Raw genomic sequence first — 18,000 nt, 5'->3', positions numbered from 1 at the left:
AAAACATGATCATGTCAAACGCCAACGGTAACATCTCAACAGACATCTCTATAAAAGGACAGAAACTAGAATGGGTGGAGCAACTAAAATACCTGATAGCAATTATTAACGATAAATAGTCAATACTTGAAACCCTTGCAAGAAGCGTTCGGGTAATGACCGTAGAAACCAAAGTTAAGCCAATGTGGACAGGACTTTTGTTTTGCATCTTCTTGTCGCGTGCAAGACGTCGACTCTCGCGGCGAACATTTAGAGGTAAATACAAGCGTTGGTAATTGTGCATGAAACATTTTGGTATAGCCATTTTAGTGGCTGCCTTAGTATGTATGTATGTGTGTGTATATATATATATAATATATATACGTACATACATACATATACATATTCTATATATAAATCCGTTCTGTCTGTGTGTGTAGAAGATTATGACGGGCCGTATTTTGTAACTGATTTCATCCACACTGGGAGCATACATTACTTATGGATGGTTTTAGACTCTTAAAATGTTTCACAGAATGAGTAACAGCCCCCCCCCCCCTGGGAGCAGAAAACCCGTTCTTGGGTTACATAGAGAAGGGACGTAACTCTTTGCGAAGTAACTTTCAGAAATTGACTGTCTCCTTTTATCCATTAGTCATAAAAAATTTAAATATTGCTTTTTTATATCAGATTCACGTCTTTAAAAGTTTTTTAAATATTTACTTCTCTCTATCTCTCTACCCATATCGCTCTGTCCATATCTCTCTATCCATCTCTCTCTGTCTATCTCTATCTTTCTATATTTCTCTATTCTATATCTCTCTATCCATCTCTATATATCTATCTGTATCTATCTGTCTATATCTTATCTATATATATCTGTCTTATTTGTCTAACTAGCTCTCTCTCTCTCTCTCTCTCTCTCTCTCTCTCTCTCTCTGTCTCTCTCTCTCTCTCTCTCTCTCTCTCTCGCTCTGTCTCTCTCTCTGTCTCTCTCTCCTCTCTCTCTCTCTCTCTCTCTTAAATGAATCACCAAATCTGCCAAATGAATCACCAAAATCGATCTTTCATTATTTATAATTTGTACCTGTTTGTTTTTGGGGGGCGGGGGGTAGAATTGCACAAGCATGCTTTTGAATTATGTATAGTTACTTTGTATACATATATGACTTGAAAACTTTCTTTTGACATTTCACTTAACGTCTATGTTCCATGCTGACATGGGTTGGAGAGTTATTAATGTAGAAAGTAAGTATTGAAACCTGCGTAATCTAGATGGCATTTTAAAATTTCATTGTTTCTCTTAATCTGGGCAACGCCAGGTATTTCTGCTAGAGTATACATATATGTATATATGTGTGTGTGTGTGTGTGTGTGTGTGTGTGTGTGTGTGTGTGTGTGTGTGTGTGTGTATGTATGTATATATGTATATATACATATATATACATTTACATACATATAAGAGGGATGACCACTAAGGTGGACATCCTTTTTGCTAGAAGAAGACCACCTACGGTCTGACCACTAAGAAAAGATTGTTCTCAAGAAAATTCTAGCAAAAGGGATGTCCACTTAGTGGTCATCCCTCTTTTATGTATGTAATATATTTTTTCTGAATCTTCAAATTTCTCAATTTGCTAGGCCACTGGTTTTAAATTGATATTAATAAAATTAATATTCAACTTTTCACTCTTATTATTTCGTTACCCTTTCGTTACCATATTTCTAACCAAATTACACCCCTTATGTGTTTCAATTAATTTCTAACATAATCATAAATTTAGGCTGGTTTCGTTAAACAACTCTAACTTTTTTATTTATCAACATATTAATGTGATTTTTGGAAGATAAATTAACGAAAGGTTCTCAACCAATTCTATACCAAAATTTTTGTCACAAAGTGACTTTAATTACAGGTAAATTCAACAAAATATAAAATTATTTAAATTTTTGTTCAAACATCGCTATAGGAAAACGGGTTATTAGCTAATATTCGATTGGGTATACAACAAAATATTATTATAGAAGAGTTGTGCACATTACTGGATTTATTACTGTCTCTTTTGCCAGTATAAAATTAAAATCCAGAGCAGTACCCAGTATTTGATTAAATCCAGAGCAGTACCCAGTATTTGATTCACAAATCTTTTCCAAACTTTGATCCCCCATTTTGTGCGCTTTCCTGGCATATACTGTTGAAAACGCACTCAGCCGTTATAGCCCACCATATCCTTATCTATAAACTGTTTTATATGTGCTTTGAACACAGTCAATGAGGGGTCTTATTTTAAATAAGGGATCAAAGTCTGGTTTTCCACGTACTGGTGTACTGCTCGTGTCTCTTACATGTAGATATTGAGTCAATTTTAAAAACCGTATCCTCGTCATTATACTCGACATATTCGTCGCCAAAGGGTTCATCACTACTCCAGTAATTTGTTATTCTAGGTAACTTTCTAATGCCCATGATAATATTTATTGCAAAATATGCTTTAATTTCATTCAAGTTTATGGGAAACCTCAAACTATCCTTTTTTACGCTTTGTTTACATTTAGCGTAACGGTTTGTTTCCGCCGTAATCAATTCAAATAGGCACATCGGAAAAAGCAAAAAGAAATAGTCTAAAGCTTTACTCTCCTGGGTAAGACTGTGACTTGGTCCAGTTTCTTCAGAAAAATCACTGAAAGAAGGAGTTTTTTAATTTTCACTCCATTCAGGTACTAATTCATTATCTTTATCGCTATCATCGGAGCTCTCGTATTCACTGCTTTCATTTTCGGAAAATGAAACCTCAGATTCATTATCAAATACCACGTGCTTTTTTTTTTTTCGGTTACAGAGTTAGATTTATCAAGGTTTTCAACGGAAAATCCTTCGAATTCTGACTCGCTGCTTGACAGAATAAAATTCGTATCCATTTTTTTGTCAGGATTACAAATTTTGAAAACACAACAGGAACAAATTTGGAAAAAAATCTCCCAAAATTCACAAAATTAAAAAAACACGTTGATCGTCGTACAAAACTATAGCTGAACTGTTTACACAAATAATCACGTGTTTTCACGAATGTGCTAACGAGATTTGCTCAGATATTCTCATTTAAATATGAATAGGTGATTACGGGCGGTTTTGGGCGGCTTGGTCACATGAACCAAAATTTTTTTCGGGCGGCTTTGGGCGGTTTGGTAACGAAAGGGTTAAATATATATACGTTTATATATGTATATATATATGTGTGTATATATATGTATGCTTAAGCTTAAGCGGGCCTGTCGAAAGGGAAAAATTATAAACAGTGGAGAGTATAGGATGTGTACTGTATGTGATCGCGTTCTTCTGTCAAAAGCAGGATATGTGAATCACATGAAAACACATGAGGGTAGAAATTCCAGACACCCTAAATACCAACCGCCTTCTGCGACCTGTGGCATATGTCACAAGGTTTGTAAAACAATACCCGGACTTAAGAGACATATGCTGGTTCACAGAAGCGTTTCCTTAGAATCAGATACCAGCGAGCAAGGATCAAGAGGCTTGAACATTTGTCATCTGTGCTGTAGACCTTGTCGCTCAGCAGCCGGACTTCAAAGTCACTTGAGGGCTCACCAACGGAGTGATTGTACTGCGTGATGATATGTGTGGATTGTTGATGGGATGGCTATCGTCTGTCAAGATGGAGCGGTCGTCATATATATGTATATATATGTATATATGTATATATATATATATATGTGTGTGTGTGTGTGTGTGTGTGTGTGTGTGTGTGTGTGTGTGTGTGTGTGTGTGTGTGTGTGTGTGTGTGTGTGTGTGTGTGTGTGTATATATATATATATATATGTATGTATGTATGTATGTATGTATGTATGTATGTATGTATGTATGTATGTATGTATAAGATCCGGGCTACATATGTTTCATAGCAAGTGGAACATCGTAAATGGTAAATTTCCAACCGAAGTGTATACCTCAGGCTACTCGTCAGGCTAAGGGTATCTTGATTAAATCAAAGTTTACATTGTCGCAAGGAGGTACATATTAGCACATGAATGTTGAGTCGTTTATTTATTCACCAGGGTATATATCGCCTCAGCCGGTGGAACTTTGTGTTTGAATTCCGTTCGACCTTATGTTTTTGGTTCTTGTCTTTATTTCGACGATTTCCTTTCCTCGTCACGCTAACCTTACGTGTTGACGAGGGTGTAATATTATTCATTTTAGGCACCTAAAGAAAAAAAAAAAGGAAGTGAGTTAGAATGTAGCCAGATGATATACTACAGAGAATTTGGTCTCAGTTTCTTAAAGTCCTGCCGTCCCCGTCTTCGATTACCACGTCGAAGGGACAAATGGCAAAGTTTGCTACTATGATAAGATTCGATCACGGAAATCAGTAAGTCAAAACAACCAAATCGTATTATTGAGTACCACACTGCAACTACTACGACAGTTTAGAGACTTCGCCTTACAGCATTTTTATGACATATGAAACATTAACAGAGTCGCCCTGCAATTCAATTCTTCTGTATCGAGAAGCTCTCCATTGTGCAATGGGAGAAGAGGGGGAGACACCGTCGTTTAGCTGAAACGAGTTTGAAAGTAGATACTATAATTCTAATGTTCCATTTTCCTTCGTTTTAGCAGTGATCTGCCTTAACGTAATCTTAAAAATTCTTATGTAAGAAGAGATAAATATTAATAACATATCAAGTAATATTGATGTGTATACATCCTATATCATATGTCACATATCATGTGTGTGTGTGTGTGTGTGTGTGGATATATATATATATATATATATATATATATATATATATATTTATATATGTACATATATGTATGACGATACATACGTGTGGGTATATCTGTGTGTATTTGGATGTGTTTGTGTGTATACATACATAAATATATATATATATATATATATATATATATATATATATATATATATATATAGATAGATAGATAGATACACGCGAATAAATTTGTATATATTGATGTAGTTATACATGCACGCGCAGATAAATCTATGAGTGTATGTATAGGTATGTACGTGTGTGTGCGTGTGTGTGCGTGTGTGTGCGTGTGTGTGCATTGACGTATATTGGTAGGATATATGTATACTTACTGATGTATTTATACATACATTTACATTTGTAGGCACACACATGTGTGCATATATGTATGTATATATATATATATATATATATATATATATATATATATATATATGTGTGTGTGTGTGTGTGTGTGTGTGTGTGTCTGTGTGTGTGTGTGTGTGTGTGTGTGTGTACATACATACACAACAGGGGGGAAGCACTAATCTTGAAAGAAGATCTAACGCTTTTGTTACTTTTCTCAGTGAAGTTCGATCGTAATATAACTTATGTATTTCAAGTGAAAAGATCAAAGGCCAGTTTTTTTTGTTCCGTATTTGACAAGATCCGGGCGGGGTTTTCATTACATTTTATTCTATTTTTATATTTATTTTATTCATATTTGTTCATTTATTTATCTGTTTGAATTTTTCTTCTTTCATATAAAATATATCTTTTAGCGAACCAAATATATTCGATCAGTTAAATTGTAGAGTTACCATCATCTGTAGTGTTTCTTCATCAGACGACAGCGATGTTAATATAATAAATATATGGTATAAGCACACCAACTAGTGTTCCTCACGGATTTAAACGTATAGCTTCTTTATAACAAGAACTTAATTTACATATCTATTTTTGATATATTGTTCATATATTGGCTAGTGTATAAATGGAGGCTTTGTTTTTATTTATTCCGACATTCGTAGGCTTTTCTTCACTTTCAATTTTCCTGACGACATTTATAATATATTACATATTACTTATATTCTGTATTTATTCACTAAAATCATTTGCATCTTATTAATTCCCGCGAGTATTCTATATCCTTAGGTTTAAAGTAATAAGAAACGTTACATACATACATGCATACATATATATATATATATATATATATATATATATATATATATATATATATATATATATATATATATACGTATGTATGTGTATATGTGTATATATATGTGTGTGTGTGTGTGTGTGTGTGTATAAGTAGAGGCGCAATGGCCCAGTGGTTAGGGCAGCGTACTCGCGGTCATAGGATCGCGGTTTCGATTCCCAGACCTAAAAGCTCCACGAGGCTCCGGCAGGGGATGGTGGTGAACCCTACTGTACTCTTTCACCACAACTTTCTCTCACTCTTACTTCCTGTTTCTGTTGTACCTGTATTTCAAAGGGCCAGCCTTGTCACACTGTGTCACGCTGAATATCCCCGAGAACTACGTTGAGGGTACACGTGTCTGTGGAGTGCTCATCCACTTGCACGTTAATTTCACGGGCAGGCTGTTCCGTTGATCGGATCAACTGGAACCCTCGACGTCGTAAGCGACGGAGTGCCAACAACAACATATATATATATATATATATATATATATATATATATATATATATATATGCATATTCTTTTCTACTCTAGGCACAAGGCCCGAAATTTGGGGGGAGGCGGCCAGTCGATTAGATCGAGCCCAGTACGCAACTGGTACTTAATTTATCGACCCCGAAAGAATGAAAGGCAAAGTGGAGCTCGGCGGAATTTGAACTCAGGATATAAAGACAAACGAAATACCGCTAATGGTTAGGAAGTTTAGTCATATTTATTGATATTCCATAACTACAAAAGAATTTATAAAGGAGCTTTTCAGATATTCATGGTATTTTGAAAAATAATTAAGATCACAGCATGAGCTGATTACCATTTTCGCTAGCAGACATTTCTTTAGACTAACGTTCCTCAAAGGGGATTTTGAGGAAGCCAAGGGTTCGTTGAAAAAATTCTGGGGTTCCGCGAAATAAGGTTTATTTATTTTTTAAAAATTATATAATAGTATAGTCTATAAAAATAGTATTGATGATTTTCAGTATAGTCATTTTCGCAAAGCAGTTGTATACTGTCAACTTAACGTGACAATCCCAATAAGGGAATCATACTGTTGCCATTTAGCCCTAGGAAACTGGACCACTTTCTATCGGCCTTGACACATTTCCTGTGTCCTTATATTTATGAGGTGGAGACAAGCACCTCCACCCAGCCTAGCCTGCATTCAGGGACATGTTTCTGAGTCATTGCTCGTCATCAGCCTGAAGTAGCACGACTCATAAATATAAGGACACAGGAAATGTGTCAAGGCTGACAGGAAATACCACTAAGCATTTTGCCTGGCGTTCTACCGATTCTGCCAGCTCGCTGCCTTAAAACTCCCTATAATATCGCCACAATAAAAATGTCATATTGGTAACTAAACATAAGATCATGTGATGTAACTTCCTTCTATTTCTGCACCCAAGACATACGTTCTTCTATCCCGCCACGTGACACTATATATATTAAATCCGTTTATGGTAATGTTAAGGGTATGCAAATAAAGATCCTATTTCATTATGCCGGCTACCGTCTAATGATACTGACTAATAAGTCAGTTTTGGGGGCTTGCATCGTGGTTAAACCGATATAATGTAGGATATATATAATAACTGTAGTTCTAGGATGGAATTTATAAATATCTAATACATATTTAATGATTTTGTGGAAACGCGCGAAGCGATGTATTAAATATTTATAAATTCCATCCTAGAATTATTGTCGTTATTATTATTGTTATACGCACACGCACGCACACACACACACACACACACACACACACACACACACACACATGAATAAGCATTTAAATTTGATTGAGTGGTTGATTTTCAAACTATAACGGTGTAATATTCCTTACCAGTTGGGTGAGGTTGAAAATTACCAGTAAGATGTATATAAATGTAGATATTATAAAGTGATCGAAAAAAAACCTTGCTTAGAGCGCGGGTGGAGGAGTCAAGAAAATAATTGGTAGTATTGATTAATATTGAAATGAGGTCACCAGACGGGTGTTAAAATACTCTGCCTTTGGTATTTGAGTACTATCTTTTTCCACCTTGTTTGGCACTTATGTGCTCACCTGTGTGTGTGTGTGTGTGTGTGTGTGTGTGTGTGTGTGTGTGTGTGTGTGTGAAATGTAGCAGTAATCCATAGACTAATTACGTGGTTTTTAATATCTATCGTCCTGGTGCCCCACAAAATCGAAGCCCGTCGTACGTATGTGTGCATGTGTGTCCCACTATTGGTTGATACCCAGTGTTAATTCATGTTCCCGTAATGTAGCGGTTCCTCTCTCCCCCTCCCCCTCCTCCTTCTTCTTCTTCACCTCCTCCTCCTCCCTCGGCTGCTCCTGCTTAAACCATCAGTTCTCTGTACACGTAAACTATTCCTTCAAATTTACTACTACCTACCAAGCATTCACAAAGGAAGAGAGAAAGACAGACAGACAGACTATCTGAAGACTATGGAAATATTTTCCTATTTGAAGACAATGGAAATATTTACAAAGCATTTCATTTAAATGTTTTTTCTCCAATTTAATTGTTTTTCTTAATTTACTCTTAGTTGAAAAAGTCTAAACGACGGAAACCGATACTAAAATATACGTCATGATAAAATTATTTTAGCATTTTCTACTTGTCTTTTTTTCCTTATACATATCAACTCGTGTGTTACCTTTCTACACACATACATACATATACACACACACACATCCATACATACACACACACACACACACACACATACATAGTCAATTCAAACGAACGAACAATAAAATTAACAGATAAGCGGCCGTGCACAATTAATCCATTAGCTTGACGCATGGTAAAAGGAGAGAGTTTTTAACGTTTTGAGCATAGCTCTTCGTTGGAAAAGAGAAAGAGAAAAGTCCCAAGGAAGGAAAAGAAATCGCCAACAGCACGTGTGTTGTTACATTGTTTGAAGTGGATATATATATATATATATATATATATATATATATATATATATATATATATCGCCAAAACGAAGACTTTTGAAAAATAACCCCAAATGTAATTGGTAGAACTATATACATGTTCAATCTCACGCGGACGTCTCGTGTATAGTTCTGCAAATTATATTGCAAAGGACGATCATACTGAAGAGTTGCAGACAATTCCGTAAGTAATTACGTAAGTAGTTGACAAGGAACCCGGTCTATAATTAATTCTTTATATTTTGTATCTTTTCATTTGTCTTGCTCGCTTACGTTCTGGTGTTTGCTGAATTTTCTTGAGAACAATCTTTTCTTAGTGGTCAGACCGTAGGTGGTCTTCTTCTAGCAAAAGGGATATCCACTTAGTGGTCATCCCTCTTATATGTATGTAATATATATATATATATATATATATATATATATATATATGTATGTATGTATGGCAGCAATGATTTATATATATATATATATATATATATATATATATATATATATATATATATATATTAAGAAATACCAGAAACAACAGAGTGACTCAAGGGTTGCGAGTCTCGTGTGTTAACATTTAAGTGAGCCACTGTTGCTTCTGCTACATATTAATAAAAATCATAAATATACATATATATATACATATACACACTCACTCACACACACACACACACATACATCTATATATATATATATATATATATATATATATATATATATATAAGCGTTAAATAGGTACTTTAGATAATAAAGAACTTAAAATGGATAACATTGTTGTGTTGTATCTTGAAGAAGAAGAAGGAGGAGGAGGAGAAGAAGAAGGAGGAGGGGGAGGAGGAGAAGAAGGAGGAGGAGGAGGAGGAGGAGAAGAAGAAGGAAGAGGAGGAGGAGGAGGAGGGGGAGGAGGAGGAGGAGGAGAAGGAGGGGGAGGGGGAGAAGAAGGAGGAGGAGAAGAAGAAGAAGAAGAAGAAGAAGAAGAAGAAGAAGAAGAATTATCGAGATTAAGAATCGTTAATGCTACCAAGATATTGCATAATCGAGAAGAGATATTTCTTTCAGTCGATATTGTCTAAGCCTGGATATTCCAACGGATACGAGCTATACTGTAGCATATCAAACTGAGATCAATCAGCTCATGGTTATCGATCTGTACAAAAAAAAACACCCAAAACAATCAAACACAAGGACTATAAAGTAAAGAGGTTAAAACAAAGCAACACAAAACAAGTGCTATCTCACAAGCTAGACACTTGAGCAGTAATTTTTCACAGAATATACGGATTTCCTTTCTCTTTTCTTTTTTTTTTTCTTCTTTTTTCGCTTGACTGGATTAAATAGAAAGCTTAGATATTATGATGAAGGTCAAGAGTGAATTATTATCTCTTTAGATTATAAGAGATTTGCGTAGCATCTGTACACACACACACACACATATCTATGTATATGTACATGAATATATACATATATATATATGTGGGTGTGCGCGCGCGTAAATAATTTATTCTATTATTATCAACTTCGAAAGAAAGTAGAACAGTTCAAACCTCTTACTTCTCCCCAAATAAAAGAATTAGACGAAACAAAAAAAAAAAAAAACGATGATGATGATGATGATGATGATTCTTTTTACTATATTTACAAAGCCTGAATTTTGTGTCGTCGATGTGCTAGTCAATTACATTGACCTCGATCTTTTACTGGGGTCTATTTTGTCGACAGGGTGTGATTTGAAAGAGCTCGGATGTCCTTTTTTATCAGACAGAGCCACTGTGTAGGGGTTTTGATCTTGGTTTAAACAGCTGAAATATTTTGTATTCTATAGGCCAGGTTTTGTGGTTACGAAGTTCGTTGTGCAACAACATGATTTCTGAGTATGTTTCTACTGCGTACGATATATCTATACTATCACTATGACATCGGGTGGAAGTTATATTGCTATAATTTCCAGTCGACCAAAGCCGCATGATATAAATTAATAGAAAATAATGTGTGGAAACCAGAGCTATCGAAGCTGATCTTTCTTCTGTTTTTTTTTTTTTTAATCATATTTTGCAAATTTGGCTCTGTATAGAAAATTTGGTAAAACTCATGAAATTTAGTAAATGTTGCTAAAATACTTGTTGTATGGCTAATGAATTTTTCATTTTTATTTTTGTTTCACCTTTTGGTTGAAATTTGACTCATAATAATTCATTATAACGGCAAATTTTTATGCCTAAATGTTTGAATGCGCTTTATAAGGGCTCATTTCGTTAGATGCCAGGTAATTTCAGACGATGATTAATCGCTGTTTCTGTGAGTTATAGCTCGTGTCATTATTCGCTTTACAATTGTGATTTTGCTAATTTTTTTATAGTTTTATTTCATTTGCAATCCAACGTAAACTACTGATTAAACTAACAGAGAAAGGGGATGATAAGGGTATGATTAAAGAGAAAGTTCATACTAAAAAACAAATAATCAGCATAAACCCAGTTACGAACAGAAACACTGTCTGAAAAATTGACAAGGTGATCCTATTTTTAACAGTCACAGAAGCAGCGTTAAAACCAAAAGGAAATCTTGACCGCCAACTTAACGTGGAGGTTTTGTTAGAACACAGAATTACTGTGTTATTTACCTCGAAAGAAACTCTTATAAGGACCCATGGTGCATAAAAGCACTCGAAATTATATCCTTGACAGACGAGAATCGTCTGCTACCACTACTGGAACTACTAGATCACATGATTTCACCCCACTGTGGGTTCCTCAGTGTCAGATATCCAGCAGCGTGATAACAGTCGAATCTCTTCGTGAATGACACATAGAATCTCTGCGTCTATTCAGACACTGATGTCGCAAATAGCCAGTGGGCTCATTAACAATAATTAACAGCGACAGAATCAGTTTTAATACCAAACGGTAGTCTTGATCTCCAGCTTAACGTGAAGCTTGCAAAGGCATTTTGTTTGTTCATAGACTAGTTAGTTATCTGGGAATTTTGTTACTTAAGAAACATTTTGATAGTGAGAGACTTTTACAACTGCACTAAATATCCAGACATCTAAAACAACTGATATTTTTAGAGCTTCCTATTCTTTTTTATGAAATACATACCTGTTGTGGTTGTGACACAATGGACAGAAGAAATGCGTTCGAGGATCGACTGAAAAGTTCATAAGCGGACCAAGACACTCTGATTGGATGTGACCAAATGAGGTTTATTTTTCAACATAGTCCCACTTGCGGTCCACTCATGTTTCTTTCAACCGGTATTGCAGTACTTGGATCCTATTGGTGAAGAAGCGTTCATCTTGTTGGTTGAAAAGTCATCAACAGCAGATATGACGCAATCATCACTGGGATACTTGTTCCCAGCCAAATGCTTTTTCCTGTTAAGGGACAGATGATAATCAGATGGAACCAAATCAAGAGAATAAGGTGGGTGTTCAACCAATTCAAAGCCTCAGTCGTTACCAGTTACTTTTGAAGTCTTCTTTCAACAATCAGATGTCAGTTTACCTGAAAAAAAAAAAAGAAACAATGCATCTATTAATAAGAAGAGTTGAAATTAATGCATGCAAGATTTCACAGCTCTAGCATCACTCCTTCATAGTCAACCTATGAGCTTTTCAGTCCACCTTCGTACATATATGTTGTGGTTGCGGCCTCCAATGAACTGAAGAAGTGTATAGTTGAGTTAGAACATAATTTCTTCGATTCGCTACCAAAGCAGATTCCAGGTTTTTAAACCTGTTCTTTAATGTCTCCGATTCAAAAACGAAAAAAGAAAAAATGGTAAGGAAATTAAATATACAAGAACAAAAGGAACACTTACTCTTCATCATCTCATTGATAAAAGATACTAAGGATCAATAACTTTTCATTGATTATTGATGAAAGTACAGATGTATCTACAAAAAAAAGACATGTAATTTGTTTTCATGGATAGATTCTTATGGTAGCCATATTAAAAAAGAAAACAGTTGACTAGTTTTTAACTCTTTAGGAAACCTTGTTGTTGTTGTTGTTGTTGTTCTTCTTCTTCTTCTTCTTCTTCTTCTTCTTCTTCTTCTTCTTCTTCTTCTTCGAACTACCAATCAAATACTGGGAACAACGATATCGACTGAACCTCGCCCCGCAAAACTACTGGCCTGTAACCTAAACCAGAGACCATTATGAAGTGAATTGGCAAGATCGTTCAGTATTAGTTTTGGCTCTTTGCGTTCTGCTTTCAAATCCCGCCAAGGTCAACTTACCATTTCATGCCTCCGAGGTTGATAAAATAAGTACCATTTGCACATTGGAATCGATGAAATCGGCTAACACCCTCCCACTAAAAGTTGTGAAAATTATAAAGAATTTTTCAAGTACCAGTGCGTGGCAGCTTGGTCAAGTGTCTTCTACTATAGTCTGAGGCCGATCAAATCCATCTGAGTGGATATAGTAGATGGAAACGGAATGAAGCTCGTCGTATGTGTGTGTGTGTGGGAGGGGGGGGGGGGGTTGTCAATCGCTTGACAATCGGTGTTGGTGTGTTTACGTACACGTAATTTAGTGGTTCAGCATAGAAACCGATAGAATAATTACCAAGCCTAATAAAACCTAAGTACTGGGGTCTGTTCATTCGACAAAAAATTCTTCTAGCCAGTGCCCCAGCGTGGCCTCAATCTAATGACTGAAGTAAATGAAAGATAAAATATAAAAGAAACCATTATTTAATTATTCTTTAATTCTTTTACTTGTTTCAGTCATTTGACTGCGGCCATGCTGGAGTACCACCTTTAGTCGAACCAATCGACCCCAGGACTTATTCTTTATAAGCGTAGTACTTATTCTATCGGTCCCTTTTGCTGAACCGCTAGGGTACGAGGACGAAAACACACCAGCATCGGTTGTCAAGCGATGGTGGTGGGGGAGAAACACACATACACGTATCCGTCTACCAAATCCACTCACAAGGCTTTGGCCGGCCGGAGGCTATAGTAGAAGACACTTGCTCAAGGTGCCACGCAGTAGGACTGAACCCGGAACCATGTGGTTTGGGAATCAAGCATCTTTATTTCATGAAAATTGGCCATAAAGGCCCTACACAGAGGGGACACCACAAGGTACGGACAAAAAAACGAATGAAATGAATGAAATTATATAATGAAAGATGAAATGAAGTCGTTCGGCCCCACCTCCGAACCTGTAACCACACCGTTTGTATTACCATTTGCTATCACAGTTTATACATCTTTTTCATTACCATTTATAAAAGCAATTTGCCTTCTTTTTTTTTTTTACATTATTTACAATTGACGGATATTTGTCCTCATCTTTGTATTACCATTTGCTATCACAGTTTATACATCTTTTTCGTTACCATTTATAAAAGCAATTTGCCTTCTTTTTTTTTTTTTTTTACATTATTTACAATTGACGGATATTTGTCCTCATCTTGTTTGTCGTTAACACAACGTTTCGGCTGATATACCCATCAGCCTTCATCTGGTGTCTTGGGGAAATTTCGGACCTGAGTTCTTATTCTTAAGGTATTTTTTGATGTTATTATTATTATACTACGCCTGGGCATATGGCGTAGTGGTTAAGAGCGCGAGCTACGAACCCCAAGATTCCGAGTTCGATTCTAGGCAGTGACTTGAATAATAATAATGATAATAATAATAACATCGAAAAATACCTTAGGAATGAGAACCCAGGTTCGAAATTTCCCCAAGACACCTGATGAAGGCTGGAGGGTGTATCAGCCGAAACGTTGTGTTAACAACAAACAAGATGTGGACAAATATCCGTTAAATGAAAATAATGCACATAATTCCTCATCTCTTAAATATAGAACTATATTACCTTTTTTTTTATTCAATATATCTATTTTATATTTTTTGAGAATGTCAAAATAACTCACCCGCTCTGGCATAGTACTTGTATTTATTCTCTTTTCCCACCACGTAAAATCTTCCACATACTTCCTCAATCTCGCCAGGTACTCCGGGTCCACCACCGCACATCGCATATGCTCCGGTATACGGGTAGAAGAACTACCTTATTCGTTTTCAGCGATGTTGCCGAGTGCAGCCTGGCAGTAGCTACATTCTCGAACTGCACCTCTATCGTTCCAAATTTTTTTACCTCTAGCAAGGTACGAAATCCCTTGCCAGACTGGTCTTAAGGCCTTTTCTATCTGTACCGTAGACATGTTCTCAATTTTTCCAGCTGTCACCGAGTACATCCTATAAACTACCGTTCTTTCCGCTGTTTTCTTTAAGACTTCTTCGACGGGGAGGGACACACCTTCACTTTGTTCCCCTCCTCTTCAAGCATTCCCTTATACTTGCTTACATCTTCCAGCCTTATGTCTTCGTACTTTTCTTCTATTTTCCATAGCTTTGTCTATTTTCTTGAGACACTTTACCATTTCTTCTTCAGACGACACATAGTCCGAGGACGGGCAGCTTTCAACGCTTGGCACATAATAACTCAAAGCCTCGCAACTCCTCATTCGACGCCCCTCCATCACACAAGAGGAAAAACGTCGCACAGCCAAAAACACACGTCTATGTCACACAAATCCAACAAAACGAATGAACCACTGTAACCGGAAGCAAGCTTCTTACCACACAGCCACTCCTTTATATAATTATTTTATATAATTGTTTAATTATTATATAATAATATTAAAAAAAAATTCTTTTCAATTTAAAGAAATGGAAAAAGTTAGTAGATGACATTTGTTTTAAATTATTAAGACGTAATAACTTTCAATTAAGAAAGATGAATGAAATAAAAGACAAAGAAAGAAAAGAAAGAAAACTGGGTTGATTGATGAAAGAGATGACGACAATGGGGAAAAGATAACAGCGATAATGGACAGTTCGATAAAGAGATGAAACATTAATTTATAAGAGCTTTATGTTTTGTTTTCTTATATTGGACTGTGTCCATGCTGGAGCACTGCCTTGAGAAGTTTTTGCTGATCAAATCCAGCCCAACCACTTATGTTTTTTAAAAAAAATTTTAAGTATGGTACTTATTCTAACTATCCCTTTTGCCGAAACGTTACGGGGACGTAAACAAACCAGCACCGGTTGCCCAGCACCGGGATGGGGACTAACACGAAGATTAACACACACACACACACACACACACAGGTACACACACATACATACATACATACATACAGTTTCTGGAATATCTTACAAATTTCCAACGTGTCACTAATAGATTGGATTTGGAGAATCCGCGTCAGTTTCTTTTGCTTTTTTCCATGAAACCGAATATTTCTAGGTTTTTGTGCAAATTTGTTGGCACAAAACTTAATGCACCTATGATAACAGGTACAAATGAGAATTCATACTCAGGGTACAAGAGCTGTAAGTTCCGCATTAATTCATCATAAACGTTCTCTTTTTACCTGAAGTTTTGGTTGTACATTCGCATCTGCTGGGCAGCTGACCTCTACAACAGCGCGTTATTTTTGTTCCCTGTACCATAAAACAGGCCTGTTATGTTTGCGCCGAAATGATGTTGTTATTGGGTGTGTTCCACCGGTATACCTTGTTTTTAAAGGTGTGAATACCTGCTGGTTCTGACATGCCTTTGATGAATACATCAGGGCAGACCTTCCTACGGAGAGCATAGTAAATAGTCTTTGCAACTATATCATACCTCAGGAGCATGTAGTATCTCATAGATATTTTGAGGCAGCTGCTGATGATGTCAGTAATATTTTCCACACTCGTATAGCAGAGCCGACATTTTTTTATCACAACGTGGAAGCTTGGCGAAATCTTTGTATCTCTTGTTATCAAGTAATTAATAGTTATCTCCTGTTCCTGAATAGCGAAGATATATCCTTCTAGGTAGGAGGTAGTGTATCTATCACAAGTCCTATATCTTGTGAGAATGCTGTGACTAGTTCTAATTGTCTCTTGATGTTGTTCATATTACTAGAATATAATTTTAGGTCTTCAACAAAAAATGTGTGGGTAACATTAACGTAATTCTTTTCTGTATATCCCGACATGTAGCCTTTGTATTTTGTTAACAGGGCTTACAAAGTATTTACTGGTAGTACAACAGCATTACAAATAAGCTATCAACCTGGAATATACCTGTTGGCTGCTTAATTCCGTTTCGTGTATGTATGTATGTATGTATGTATGTATGTATGTATGTATAGTCTCTCCTATTTTCTAATTATTATAAATCTTCAACTGAGGTGGGAGCCGGTTTCCAACAAAAACACAAGACTCCATCTTTGGGGTGTAGTTAACACAGACAAATCCACATTTGGAACTTGAGAAAAGTCTTGCATATTTTTACTGTTCCACTCACAGATTGCACTTGTAATGTACGAATTGCCCGGGCGATTTCTCTTTCTGAAAACCCCAGTTTATCCAGATTCTCCTTTAAGCATGTATGTATGTATGTATGTATGTATGTATGTATGTAACCTCAGAAAAGTCTTCCATAGTTTTATTGTTCCGCTTACCGATTGTATTTGTCATGTGCGAATCGGTTGATTTCTTTTTTTCTGATAACTCAATCTTATCCGGACGACAGTTAGGCATTTACTTACAAAACCAAGTGTTTCAATTATTATTGGTATAAATGTAAATTTGTAATCCGGATATAGAAGCTGGAGGTTACGAAGCAGTTGTCCATCGTAATCTTCTTTCTATTTGATTTTCAAAGAGATATTCACATCAGCAGGACGGCTGACCTCTATGACTGTACATGCTTTTTCTTGTCCATCCCAGACAATATTCGTCAGATGTCAAGTGTAAGTAAGTAAGAATGTAAGCAAATAAGTTGGTATGTATGTATGTATGTATGTATGTATGTATGCATGCATGCATGCATGTGTGTATGTATGAATACATATGTATATGTACGTATATAATGATGATAACGATGATGAGGATAGTAATAATAATAATAATAATAATAATAATAATAATAATAATAATAATAATAACAATAATAATAATAACGATGACGACGACGAGGTTGATGACGATGACGATGATGATGATGACGATGATGGTGATGGTGATGGTGATGATGATGACGATGAAAACGATGACGATGACGACGACGACGATGATGACGATTTCAAATTTTAAGACAAG

The 18,000-nt window shown here is 36.0% G+C and overlaps 1 long non-coding RNA gene across 1 annotated transcript; it reads right to left on the bottom strand.

Annotated features, from left to right (window-relative positions):
• Positions 1 to 2,100: 2,100 nt before the first annotated feature.
• On the bottom strand, positions 2,101 to 15,565 carry LOC149134785 (uncharacterized). Its single transcript, XR_016242673.1, has 3 exons — positions 14,775 to 15,565; positions 11,981 to 12,385; positions 2,101 to 4,202 (listed from the first exon to the last, which is right to left on the bottom strand). It is a non-coding gene; the product is annotated as an uncharacterized LOC149134785 (long non-coding RNA).
• Between the last annotated feature and the right edge of the window lie 2,435 nt (positions 15,566 to 18,000).

This window comes from Octopus bimaculoides, chromosome 7 (assembly GCF_046866305.1).
Source record: "Octopus bimaculoides isolate indiv1 chromosome 7, ASM4686630v1, whole genome shotgun sequence".
Classification (NCBI taxonomy): Eukaryota; Metazoa; Mollusca; class Cephalopoda; order Octopoda; family Octopodidae; genus Octopus; species Octopus bimaculoides.
This window is presented reverse-complemented; position numbering and strand designations above follow the sequence as displayed.